The sequence below is a fragment of the Coturnix japonica genome, chromosome 15, assembly GCF_054131305.1.
Source record: "Coturnix japonica strain WE chromosome 15, WE-NBRP24, whole genome shotgun sequence".
Classification (NCBI taxonomy): Eukaryota; Metazoa; Chordata; class Aves; order Galliformes; family Phasianidae; genus Coturnix; species Coturnix japonica.
Window position 1 is genome coordinate 13654862 of NC_140677.1, and position 14295 is coordinate 13669156.

A 14295-nucleotide genomic window follows, 5' to 3' on the forward strand; every position below is an offset into this window, starting at 1 on the left:
ATCTGATATTCTGTGTTCCATTTTACCATTCACCAGGTTCGTGTTTTCCCACATGGAGTTGCCCACCACCTTTTTTTACACTCCTCGAGACTCCATAAAACTTCTAGAAACATGTGAGTCTTCACAACCAAGCAGAATCATAAATCAACTACCTCTGCCTCATCTTTAACGTTCAGAAACGCAAAGTGAAACACTGTTCAAGCCCTCCCCAGCTCTTCACCCTCCATCAGGATCTCAAATCCCAGCAGCGCTTTCCATCACTTCACTTGTTACCTTGCACAGAGCTTGTTACCTTTTGGAAGGGGGCATAACAGGCAATTCCTTACCATAACACTTTTGTTAACTATTGCAAGCTATTATCATTATCAGCTCTAGTCCACCCTAGTCCAGGAGTGATCCAGCCTTGAGGCTGGCAGAGCTGCATCACACCACCTGGCTCTGCTCACCAACAATAGACAAATGTGGAAATGGATGTGGCTCAGGCTGCTGGTTTTACTGCTGTCTTCTGATCCCACCAGCAGATGGTGGGTATCAACAAAGCAATCATTATTTTTCCCCAAAGCAATTACCTATTAACAGCCACAGCACTTTTTGCACAAAAAAAATGAGCATTACGTTGACTTAAACTCACTGCATTGAGAACCAACTCCACCCTTATTTAACACACAATTGTTATTGCTGATTTTCTTGCTTGCTTCAATGTACAAATGATCCAAAGCAATAAGTAAAATTGCATTTCGACAGCTGTGTGGACATGGGCAACTGTCACTAAGGTCTGGTATATCATGTCTCTTCTCCACCCAGGACCAAGGCCTCACATTGGAGGCTTCCAGAACTGAATAAGGTGTAGAACTAATAAAACCTTCAATCAGTCTGGAGACCTGATGATTCAGCCTTGGAAAGTTGACGGCCATGTGAGCCAGTGAGTACTGACTTCTAGCATGATGCATCTCTAACAGCATGCAAAAGTTATCGTCTAGTGAGGCAAAACATCCTCACTGTTGTTGGGCAGCACAGACACACTGCTAGCCAAGTTCTTAGCAAAACGGCCTCATGAGACCCACAAGGACTGCTTGGAGATGTCATCCTGCATAAATACACATAGTTCACACAAAATCAGCTCAGTTAAAGGTTAAGTAGCCCGAAAATTACCTGCTCTGGAAAATCCAACTGAGGTTTTTCCTGTTCTTTTTTCCTTCATAGCTAAAACTGCAACTTCAGAGCTGAATCCATACAACAGGCATCCCTTTTACAGCATGTGTTTCTGTGCTGAATTTATGGATGCTGCTGTGTAGTGAAGCAACAAGACTATAATACTATGTGGCTCAAGTCAGTTCACAACCAAAGGTCAACTCGCAACTGCCTTAGATGTAGTTCTCCTGTTACTACTGAAGGGAATAGATGACCCTTTAGGACAGACAGCAGCAGCACCCCCTTCACAGCTGTCTCCAGTTTCTCTCCTGAAAATTGGCTGAGTGTTTACTTCGAGTTTCAGAGCACAGATGTAAACTATTTAGGGATATCCCCGCTTTTCCTTAACAATACCAGAGAGAATGAAAATGTAGCCCATTAGTTTTACAGCCATCAGGGAAAAAAATCTCTACAGTGAGGTCTGACCTGCAATAGATGGGTCTGTCTTACAGTGCAGTTCCTAGGGAAATATTGCTCTGAAGAAGTTTTCAGGCAGCAATGGGCAGATCCTCAGCTGTGCACAGATCCTATTCTGGTGGTCTCCGGAGTAAGCCAAGTGCCTTCAAAGGAATGCAAAAATGAAGGGTCACAGAGGGACTTTTCTCTCTATATATGTGTATGTGCATATTCAAGATGAAATCTGAATATGATTTCTGAGAGAACTGGTATTACTATGGCAAAGGCTCATCAGAACAGCCCCACTCACCTATGTTTTACCTGCTGGTGCTCTGGGCTTTTTCAGAAAAGTTACATCTAGCCCAGGCTTCACTCTTGCATGAAGAATAGAAGAGAGGAAAGCTGGAGCCCATGTGAATTCCAGTCTGTGCCACCTTCTTTCACCAGGGAAACAGGGAAGGACCCAGGCTGCCCCTGTTTTCAGCACAAGCCCTGTGTGTGGATGGGGTTCTATGAAGCCAGCCCAAGGCGAGCAGCTGCCTGCAGGACCCAGTCGCAGCCATGGCTCAACTCCCAGCACACTGCTGTTGAATTTCACCCCGAGGTGTGTGCTGGGTGCAGACAGTCCCTCCTGTGTCTGATGGGGAGCTGTGACATTTCAGCAGCCTGCAGGCCCCAGCACTGGGTCACGCTGCCAACCCCTCACCTAAGTGCTGCCTGCCATTTAGAAGTTTCCCAGCAGAACTTTAGTCATCTCTGCACAAGATTTGGCAGGGCTATATTTAAGCTTGCAAGCTGTTATTTACCACACTTTTTTCTTTCTTTTCTTTCCTTTCTTTCTTATTTATAAATATATATATATTTAAGAGAGGGAGAGAGAGATCTGTGTGCAAAGTGCATGTGGGTTTGAGGAGTGGGAGAGAACTGCAAATAGATTCAGTTCTTCACTGGTTACCAAAATCCTGCTTGAGACGTAGATTCACGCTTAGTCCTCAGTGCAGGTTGTCTTAGAAACACGCAGAGACCTGAACTGATGTCTTTTTTTTTTTTATTTATGTAGACCTTTATCTTCAAATAAACCAATGCTTTGCCTTATGCAACACAATGCTGTAGAGAATGGCTTTCATCTCCAGCATTTGCTGTTATGTGGCATTAACACAGCATTTGCTGTAAAGCAACCTGATGTAATAGTAGTTTAAAGTTTGTTTTCTAAACAGAGCCGTTGTTTGCCCATAAGAATGTAAATTTGCAGTTCTCCTTTACACTTCACATATGATGAGAGACAGAGACTTAAAATCTCCCTGCAGGAGAGAATTAATTGTAAAGTAAAGCACTAAGTATGGCATTTATCAGAGACTGTAAAGGCTACGGTAATTAAAAAAGATGAAAACATATGGTGCACCTCATAAGGATGGATAGTGTGATCTCCCAGACAGAACTTTTTTTGGCTACTGAGAAGAAACAAGAAAATGCAGCTATTCTCCCCAGTGTTGAATCATAAAATGAGCTTTAGTTGTGGTGAAGCAGGAATGGCATTCCCATTTTAACTCTGCCAATCTGGAGGAGAATGATTTCCTTTCATCTGGTGAGCAAGATATGATCTCCAGTTTGGATCTATTAGTGCCTTTACAATCGGATATGAGGGAAGGAAGTTGTCATTAGTGGCTTGTAGCAGTCTGGCAGCTGATGTCAGCACATGACAGCGCCATGCTGCAGCCAAAGGAGTGTCACATAACCCCTACACTGCACTTAAGGCACCTTCCCCTGTGCTAGGTTGCTTATCAGTGATGTTATGGGTGTAATGTGGACCACAAACAAACCTTGATCAGCTGGCTGTCTCACAGGCTTGAAAGAATGCAATCTGATCCCAGAACAGCAGGCCTGGAAATTAAAAACAAACAGACAAGAAAACAATTGCAAAACGACAGCAAACACATCAGTAATCAGATAGTATACAGAAGGTGAAAGACAAACCTTCAGCAGGCATTAAAGACCAGCACAGCTCAAGTACATCATTACCCACTTCTCTCCATTCAGGGCCCAGTTCTTGTTCCATAGTTGCTAAGATCTGTATTTTCACTTCAAAGTGCAGGGAAAAAAATAGACTCAAAGGTTTGTGCTACAAGTTTTAAAAAGACGTTTTGTGAAAATCTATCCTGGGCTGGAGCCTCAAGTGTGCATCAAGTGGGAATACACATCTTGGGATGGCAAAGTGTCCTTTCCTGAGGGGAAATCACCTGCTGGCTGCTTAAGCCTTCATTCTGAGAGGGCACTACTAATGAAATAAATGTGATGAATATTCACAGCTCTTAGGCTTTCAGGGAGGTAGTTGAAAAGGAAGTCAAGCTAATGAGAATTACTGTGGCAGTGATAAGGAAAGTGAAGTTCTAGCAACCATGAATTTTCCAAGGCATCTCACGGGTGATTTTAAGTGCCCTACATGAAACCCCATGGACTGAATCAATGCATTGACAAAGTGTTGCAGCTCAGTGCTTTGCTGCTGCTGGGCAAAGGGATATTTGCAATGATCTAGGCATGGAAAGCAGAGCATGAACCTGATAAGGTACTGAAGTGTGTCCTACTCAAGGAGAGAGAAAACTGAAAGCAGGTAAGGAAGGAAAGGGCACTTTTCCTCTTTGTTCTCTCTAAAAAGATCAGAAACTAAGAATATTAGAAAAAGGCAAGAAATATTGTGACAAATATATCTGAAAAGACAAACAGATAACAAAACACACCTGACTGCCATTCAGCCAAGCATTATTTAGTGCCTGATATGTTGTGTATATATATACATATATATCACTATGTGTAAGGGGTATCACAAGAAAACTGTTGGAATCTAGACACATGCTGCTTCCCAGATCATTTCCCAATATCAATGGGGAAGATGACATCTACTGCAGAAATATGTGAATATAACATTGACTAAGAACCATGTTCCTCAGCCCAAACACCTTCTTCCCATGTCTCCTTTTGCAATGGGTCAAAACTTAGCACTGAGTTACTTTGTTCCTAATAGTACACATTAGCAGGCGGGAGAATGCACTGTAATAACTGCACTCAGCATAACTGCAACTTCCATTCTTGCATCTCAGCTGGAACAGGGCACTGAGGCCTGATGAGAGGCACGATTTGGGGTAAGGGATATGAAGGCTGGTCCATCTCACACAAATTGAGTTTGTAGCTTCATTAATTCAAAGTGACACCTTCAAGGGGAAAGAGGGGAATTTTGGCATACTTTTTGTTGGAGAGAAGCCTGAAACTCATAGCCCTCAGTCAGAAGCATTTATAAGATGTAATTTGCCCAATTAAATGACATCACTGGTGGAGAAAGACGGGCTAATCTGTTAGACCTGCAAAGCAGTAACTGTTAGTGACAGCAGCAGCAGCTAGAACTGCAACAGTGCAGCTAAGCAGCCCAAACCTTTAGCAAAGGAACCAAAATTCTTCCCTGAAGAAGAATTACGTTAAAAAAAAAATCTATTTCTGTATTATATGTTATATGTATTAAATATACTATTTCAGCAGAAGTAACATCAGTCTCATAAGAAAATGAGGTTTCCTTTTTTTCTTCTTCTAGGTAACCTGGAAGCAGTATAATTTCTCTGGTATTGAAGTGCTTTCTGACTACAACTATTTCTAGGTTCCCCAAACCCCACATTTTTAGTTTTATACCGGGAAAAAAATGTGTGTCTTGCATTTTTAGAAAAAGCTTCTCAGATGAATCTTTGTAGATCTGGATATAAATTAAGGCTCAGCTTCCTACGTGATGGCAAATCTGTTCTGCAACTCCCCAACTGTCTGCAGCCTCCAGTAACTACAGAAGCCAGTAGGTATTTTCTCAGGTTGAGTTTGCTGCATTCATCTGAGTATGAGCTCAAAGGCAAAAATGCTTCTTCTTCTTCTACCAGATGCTTTCTTTAGATATGATTTACATAAGGGAAAGACGTGTGAGAAATATCAATATTTGCATTTTAAACATGATCTTGGGATGTCTGTCGTGGTTCATTCATCTGCTTTTTGGCTCTTCAGTACATTCAGTTCACTTTTATTTGACTATAAAAACATATGGGACTCATTAGCTTAATGGTAAGCTTATTTATTTTTCATCCACTTGCTGGCACTTTTTAAACTTCTAACTGCAGTAGGGGGATAGGTGAACTCTGTTCATATTCATCTGTTTCCATATCATAGGAAATCACCGATCTTAGATAAATACCCAAGAAAAGTGAAGGTGATATTCATCTTGATTTTCAGTTTTTCTGGTAAGATGCTGTAAGCAGAAACCTTGGAGAAAGACGGCCAGCAAGGACAGCAAGTTGGAAGTACCTCATAAAGATGCCTGAGGAACTTGTAGCATCCAGGTTCTGAGCTTCATCACCGACACTGACCAGCTTTAAAAGCAAAGCAGGTAGCAGTGATATAGGGCTTGTTTTCAAGCTCAGGAAGACCCCAGCACTGGAAATCAGCCAGCTCAGCTCACCTGCCTCCATTCTGCTTCCCAGAGCTGCATCTCCTCAGAGCTCACCTTAGCAAATTTCACCCTACGGTCTATCAAAAGTAGTTTCTTATTTAAAGCCTGCCTTTTGTGTTATACACAAGGGTCTAATTTCTGTGAACTACTTTTCACGTTGTAGAAAGAGAAACAACATGTGAGAAGGATTAAATAAAAAATGGCATTGCTTCAAGAAATCGATTCTGTGATGAAGAATAATCACCTTCTAAAAGCAAATAGAGTGTTTCATTTCAAATTTATGTGTACAGCCAGTATGAATATCTAAAATAATTCCATTAAAACAGAAAAAAAATTCTTTCCAAGATAAACCACTCTGTATGCAAGAGAAGGGGAAGCTGGTCCACTCTTACATGCAAATTCTCTCTGCTGGAGAATGAATGTCCCCAGGGCCCAGGGATTACCTGGCTTATCCACCTAGCCTTGCTTCTCACTTCCTCCTGCCTCTGCATCTTCCAAACCAGAGGCCCCGCTGGAGCTCAGGGAGTTGGAGCTGGCAGAAGCTTGTGTCCAACCCCTTCTGAGCTGTCCCATGGAAATTAGGAGGATGCTGAGAGAGCAAATTCTATTTAGCTGCCAAAGATAAAGCAGAAATCCAAACATTTCTTTAGAGGGATTTTGGTTTTGCATAAATCAATGGTCCTAAAGGGATCCCAGAGGCAGAAGTGATCTGCTCTCTGCGAGGTGTACTAGGAGCCAGGCAGTGCTGGGCAGGATACATGTACCACAAGACTCCTCCTCCTGCCAGCTTGGGCATCATGCTTCCCATCGTTACCTGACTTCCTCTAATTGCACACATGGCCATTGCCATTTCTGCAGCCATCTGTGTCCACTTGGGCTGCAATTTCAAACAGTGTATATGTATACTTACAAACCATCTGTAAAGGATCATTAGTGGAGAAAGCCATGAACTACAGCACTTAATATATAGTTAAGTAAGAGAGTGAGCCAGTTGCTGTAAGTCAGCCTGTCATCAAAAATGTCACCCTGGCAGCCAGGTCACCCAGTGGAGATAAAGAGCTCAGGATGTAACAGGATGGAGGGACTGGAAAGCAATAAAAAGGCAGGTGCAGTCTCTGAGCTACTCATCTATCCTGCCAACATCACGCTCAGACCCAAAGCCAACCTTAAAATGCAGGGAACAGCATCACCTGTCTGGAAAAATTATTCAGTTTAGAAGTTTGTTGCTGACATGCTGCAAATTTTTCCAGTTGCAAAGAGTTGTGCACAACTGTTGGTTTCACAGGAGCTGGGATACAAGCAGTTAAGTAGTAGGTACAGTGATTATATACCAGTGGAGAGAAGGGCGGAAACAAGGCTCACTCAACATTTTGTTTGTATTTCTGGCACGGCAGTAACAAATGCAGCAAAAATGCCAGGGCAATGCTAAGTCTGGAACAGAGAAGAATCTGCTGGAATGGCAGAAACTGAAAAACAGATTTAATGAATGCAGCTGCAGTCCCAATACCATCAGTATTGAGGCTGTGCTCTCGTCACACTCGGACGTGCAGGCAACGTTAGTAGTGGTCTTAGCTATTAAAGGAATGCCAAAGGAAGCTGAAATTGGTCTGCTGTGAGAACAGAAAAGACTATGTAAAAGTTAAGCAATACAAGAAATCACGATGAGATCTAGAAGTTCTGGATAAAACAGTAATAAAACATGTACACACCACAGTGCATAGCAAAAAACCCACATTTCCCCATGAATTTAGGTCCCACAACTCTTTTCTGCCCCAGCTTTGGTTTCCTGCCTATCCTTATGTGTGGGACTGGTTTGTTGTGTGTTGCATCATGGCTCAGATCAAGTGAGATGCTTTGTATCTCTTTAAAGGAATAGGGCCCAATACGAAGAAATGTTCCCTTAATATTTTGAGAATTAATGATGCATGAGTAATGCTGAAGTCTGATCCAAGAAATGTTCCAGTATACTTTCATATTATCGAGTTTTTCCAAACACCTAATTTCACAAACTGCCCACAGAGCACTGGAAGCAACCGGTAGCCACCCGCTGCAGCCCTGGGATCACCAAGGTGCAGAGAGGGGGGCTGATGGGGCACCTTTCATATACACACACACACAACCTTGCTGCAGGCTTCTGAAAGACGCTGGAAAAAGTTATTTGCATTAATGTGGAGTTTGCAAGGAAACACTCCCCATGAGGCAGCCAGAAAGTCGTGCACCAGCCTGCTTGCATTGTGCCTGCAGCAAACCCCAGGCACCAGCTGATAGCAGCACGAAGCAGAAAGGCTGCAGCCTTGCTTTCTTCTGCTGACAACCACAGGATTTCTGCTAGATTCCTCCTAACTGGTGCTTTCTGGAGTTGAAGAGTTCTTGGAACTCAAATGATCATATGGTGTGGCTTAATGAATTGCATGTTTTGTCTTGCTTCTGCAAGCTGATTCTTTTTGAGTCACCCAGTAGCTTTTGTCAGCTCTGAGCAGCCTCTCACCAAAATGTTAACTGTGGTTGGGTTACAGCATATGCAAATCCCTTACAACCTGAAGGTTGTTACCAGGAGAAGGGCAGAAGATGCTTCAGTAGCCCAACATGTCAGACGGTGACATTGCTTCCATAGGATGCAGGCCACTCTGGTAGTTCTGAGTATGTATGTATGAAAAACACCTCATTGTATTCCTCAAGAAGGGGATGAGATTACTTAAATAGCTCCCTGAGGTGAAAAAGCAAGACTATCCCTCCCTTATTCTAAGAGAAAAGATGACAAATCAGTAAACAGTTGTGTTTTAAAATGGTGTGTCCAAAATATGCTGAATCTGCTGCTGTCACCTTGACAGACAGACATAACCATGTCAATATATCACATAAATCCACATGCGATAGGGAAAGTATATGTAGTTTATTCTGCTCCTGTAGAGCTAAGTAAGAAATTGCTCCATCTCTGTCCCATCTCTACCAGCACAGCTCACTGTGCTGTTGTGCAACAGAAAGAAATTTCAGCCAAGTATAAACCTAGAAATGGATTTCAAAAATGTTGGGTTTTTCCCTTCATGCCTTATGCTGCCCTTACACAGGAAACAAAGAATAGTTTGCATGTCCCCAAGTCTCTACTGGCTTCATAGATGGGGATGCTTTGCATAGGCAACACATAGTGTGTCTCATCACCCAAACACACGCGCCCCAAATTTACTTTTCACTCGGATGCCAAGAACTGGGAGATTTGTTAAGCAGGAATGTGGCATGGAGATGTGGATAGCCATGCTACAGGCCTGCTCTCCATAGGCAAAAATCATACTGGGAGGCTCCACTGCAGTGGGAATGTGAAGCCCTGCAGCCATTTGCATCAGCTTCTGGTGTCAGAAATCTTCATGCTCCTGCTGGGCCGAAAAGCTCCTGCTGGGGCTTAGATTCAAAGGCTCTCCTCCCACCCATGTTACTGTTGGAATGTCTTTCTGCGTTCCCGTAAATGCCAATGGGTTTTCCCATGTGTCAGTAGTGGTCTCCTTGTCTATCCTTCGGTTGAGCCACAAAGAGTCATAACTTACAGGTGTCTGCTTACAGTTCAGGCAGCCGGAGGAAATGTTTTGTGGCTGCAAAAGATTTAGCACAGCTTGACTGAGGTCACTGGGCTTGTTCCTGCTTATTTCTTCATGTGGTATATGGGAAGAGAGAGCTAGGAGGAGCGTGATGTCTCGGAATGGGGTTGGCTACAGAAAAAGATTTACCACGCAGCCAGTTCTGGAGCCATATTGGCTTTTGGAAGCAGGAAAGAGCTGAGGCTTTGCATTCAGTGTGCTCTGAAATTCCTTATCACGTTCCCATCCCCACAAACAACAGAGGCATTTCTGACACAGCAGCAGCCAACTGGGAGGAGCACAGGAGATCAAAGCTGTCGGCTCGCACCCGGCAGCTGGGGCCAAGGCTGTGCTGTGAACTACGTGACCCCCCCTGAACCTGCTGAACCTCGACCAAAAAGCATTTGTCCCATCCCTGCATCTGTGAAGTCTTCAAAGAGCAAAGCTGGTTTTCATTAATTGCCAACTATTACTTTTCACAAGCTAGTTTTCCTCCCACTTTTACGCTCTCTAAAATTTACTAAGAGTCCATTCACTCCATCACTACAGTGGGGCTGAGGGTATAACTCCAGCTTCTCTTCCAAATCCCCTTTACTGTCAGATGTTGGTGTGTGACAACCCATCCAACACATCGCCTACCTGAAATCCGAGAGCTCTGCTCTGAAAGATGCTGTTCAGGAACACTCAGCACCAGGCCTCAAAATGAGCAGTGAGCCCAGGTGCGCTCAGGCCTTGAAGAAATGTAGTCATCCCACCTGTCACCTGTGGCAGGAGAGAGCTGCTGTGATGGCTGTGTTGACAGCATGGATATCTTGCAGTGTTTTTGATGAGCTCCATCAGCAGTCAACTTGATCCAGAGGGGAGCAGGGCAGCTCCTGCCGCCATGTTGTGGGCACAGGGAGACTGCGGCCGCCATGTTATGGGCTTGGGGCAGCCATTGCTGTGGGTGCAGAGCAACCACTATTGACATGTTGTGGGCACGGAGCAACAGCAGCTGCCATGTTGTGGGCATGGGGTCATTCTGTGTGCCCTGAATCCGAGCTGTGCAATTCAAACACATTTGCACCTGGGGCTTCCTGGGTCTCCTGGGGGCAATGAGGCAGCTGTGTGCTGTGGGCTGACCCTGAGCAAGGGCAGCTGCAGGCCCTGCATCTCCAGCTCCAACATTACATTGTCCCTGTGCTCTGCTTCCCACAGACTGTGCGGGATGAGCAGGAAACTCCCAGCTGAGAAACGCTGGGACTGTATTTCAATGAGAGCCCATTCCTGGTACTTACAACTACCATCTTCCTTCACAGTTTTCAAAATGAAATGAGTTGGGTGTCTCTGGTGTTTTCCTGCCAACGCAGGGATTAAAAAAGATCTGCTAATTGAGCTAAAACTGAATTTCAGGCTCTGCAGCTTCCCCTGCAGAGGAAGTGCTGACTTGTGATCAGTTTTAGTCACAGCCCTATATGTCGGCCTGCGACTGTGTTTCTGACACAAAATGTAAATATCTGCTTTTCTAAATTTTATGCTAATTTGCCTTTTTACTTTACATAATTAGTTTCTTCTCAGTGGTATTTAAGAATTTAAAATATTTGTTCCATTTTAGTCATCCATTAAATAGCTGGTTTGCCTTTAGTGAGTGGAAATCAGCACAACCATTTCCTTGTTGCCTGGGAAACTCGTCTCAGGGTTTTCATCAAGTTAACATGTCAGCAAGGTCCTCCTTTAGATGTTACCCAAAAAGCACCGAGGATTGCAGCATAAGGACAGCACTTGTCTGAAATCCCCCCCTCCTCCTGCTGTGAGTCCTCCAGACAAGGGATGAAGAGAAGGCAGGATTGACGTCAAAAGGCCCGAGCCACAGTACTGCTATCAGAACAGGGACAGCCTAACCCACAGTATCTTACAGGCTTATTTTTCTCCCCATTCTCTTACCAAAAGATTTAATTCTCAGCATGCAGAACAGGTTGGGTGCTGTAGACGCATTGCCTCCTAATCCTCTGAACTCCTTGAAAAGGGTGGGCTATGCAGCTTCTCTGCATTCCAAATAATGTAAGAGCTTTGTTTTCAATTTATTTCTTTTTATTCAGCAGATAGTCCTCAATATCTTTCGCATCTCAAAGATATGCCATGTAAGTACAGCACGGATGGCTGAGTGGTCGTTTCCTCTCCCACATTCACAAGTTGTTCCTGGATTACAGGGCTCTTTGCACAGCGATCACACTTTCAGTGATGACAGAATGGGGTTTTCTTTCTCCCAGCGTTCAGAGCTGAAGTTTTGATTCTAATTTGGTAAATCTAGCAGAAGCACTTTTATTTTCACTTATAAAAACTTGAAGGGAAAAGAACCAAAAACATTAATTAATGGTCCCTCATGAGGGACCTGGTAAACGTGTCCTCACTAAAGCAGGTAGGCAGAGAGAGTTATCCACTCTTTCTTCAATGGTTGGCTGCTCTTTTCACTGATGTGTCAATACAAGTAGAGGTCACAAAAAAAAACAGTGACCCAAGATGAACACATAATTAGAAAGAATGTCTGCTTATGAAATGGTATTTGATATTTCTGAGAGACAGATGCAATATGTGCCATTGATTTTCTCATTGATTGGTAACGTTGACATAATGGTGGGATTCGTGTCTCTCATATTTAATACTATGGTGGGATCCACTAGAAAGAGCAAAAGCACAGCACAACAGTTTTTCAAAGGATATCATGTGCAAGTGTACCAGCCTGACCTGCACATGTCTGGGGACACAAAAGGTCTGCCAGAATACAGGACAGCATTCAGCACCAACCTTTGGGCACTGCTACATGTTGTCATCTAGTTTTATATTAAATACATTGTACCTGGGGGAAGAGAAACATATGAGAGAAAAGCCCTTATGATTAAAAAAAAAAAAATAAAATGATATACTTTCTTTAGAGTTAGTAGCTCATGAAATGCCTGCAAGGCTTCTACTTCAATGTTGTGGTATGAAGCTGGAAGTCCATGAAGCTAACACCCCACACAGCCATTAGAAATCCCAAGATCCCAAGTTAATTCCAAGCAACTCCCGGTGAATCAGGTGGTATCAACACATTTTACCAGAGCACAAGGGAGCTGTTGCTGTTGTGTTTGTAACAACAATTAGAAGGCTGTCACACGTTTTTTTCCAGTGGTGGGAAAACAGGCAAAGGATACAGAAAAATGCCAGGGGATGAAGCTCTGTTTGTTGCATTCCTGATTGTCAGCATGTCCCCAGTACGGGACAAGAGGCTTAGTATCTTTAGGAGCACTCTTACTTCTTTTCAGTCACCTCCAACCAAGCTATCTATCAGACTGAATTCAGATTCCAGTGCAGGCAAATGCTTTTGTTCTACAAATGGTCTTCAGCCCTTCTCTCCTGTGGTGTCAGCAGCAGCTCAGAGCAGAGAGCCCCACATTCCATGTGCATGCCTTGAAGTGGTTGTGGTGCTGCCCAGGACAAAGGTATTCTCATCTCTTGCACACTACACTGAGGAATTTTGTCTACCAGATGGACTACAGAGTGAAGAGCCAACAAGAGACAAGCCACAATTCATAGTTTCCTTGAATTCCTCCCACCAACCACACTAACCAGCATTTGTCAACAGGGAGTGGATGAACAATTAGTCACGGGAATAAAAAGAGCAGATTCTTGAAATGAACAGAGGATTGCTACTGTATAAAAACATCAAAATTAGATTGGATCCTTTTTCTGAGAAGTGAAAAATTTAGAGACCACGCCAAATGTTCAAATGTGAACCTGCTTCATTGCAGGAAAAGGCTGCAATGCTGACAGATATTATCAGTCTCCTTCTAGAATGAGTCATTCTTCCAAGACTCAAGCTATGAGGAGGCACTGCTTCCAATCCTTATTGCTAAAGAGTCATTAATTTGTACAGTTACTACCATGAATGTGAATACAAGAGCAAGATGAAATCTAGCCCTGGGATAGGCAAGAACCACAACACCAGCCCTTACGTGTTTCTGCACATCCCAGGTTCCCCCCTCAGAAAGGGATGTGTTCTAGTTCTACTACACTTGAAGGCACTTTAATATGGCCCTGCAGATCAGGACACTTACCTTAAACCAATCATCCTATTCAAAACCTGGTGTCAGCACCCCTCACCTCCCTGCGGTGCTGGGCTTCAAACACGCGTGTGGTTGTCCCCAGGGTCCTATTGCTTCACAGACTGTGCTCAAAGCACAGGGCTTCCAGGTCAAAGATTATATCTATAGAAAAAATGTTGATATGAGAGAAGTATTCTCTGTGGGCTTTAAAAATATACAGTCTTTCCCTGAACTATGGTTCATATCTTTCTTAATAGAATACAGCTGGCTTAAGGAATAGAAATATTCAGGAACAATTACTTCAGCAAGTGGCGGAAGTACCCCCCAAAAGTGTATTTATATTCTATAAAATTGATTTATTAATGAAGGCATTTATTCATAGGAAACATACTCGGTAATGATAGCGAAAATTAATCAAACACCCTATTTGCAATTACTATTCCACCAACTCTAATCGAGAGATAAAACGTCCTTTAGCTGTATTTTTGTCTATAAAGCGCACAGTGAAGCGGTTATTCAGGTACCTGTGCCAGAAATAGTTCAGCAGATTTCAGGGGTAAATGGATGCATCAAACAGTATCAATTAAACCTCATTCTGGCTTAA

At 43.3% G+C, this 14295-nt stretch overlaps 1 protein-coding gene across 1 annotated transcript in view; it reads right to left on the reverse strand.

Annotated features, from left to right (window-relative positions):
- The window catches only part of FBLN2 (fibulin 2), a 101352-nt gene extending 87575 nt beyond the window's left edge, over positions 1–13777 (reverse strand). The window contains exons 1-4 of the mRNA XM_085516542.1: positions 13704–13777; positions 10270–10392; positions 3408–3468; positions 1618–1751 (exon numbers count right to left, since the gene is read on the reverse strand). The gene's annotated coding sequence lies outside the window, so the exon portion shown is untranslated. The remainder of the gene's footprint in view (positions 1–1617; positions 1752–3407; positions 3469–10269; positions 10393–13703) is intronic.
- Between the last annotated feature and the right edge of the window lie 518 nt (positions 13778–14295).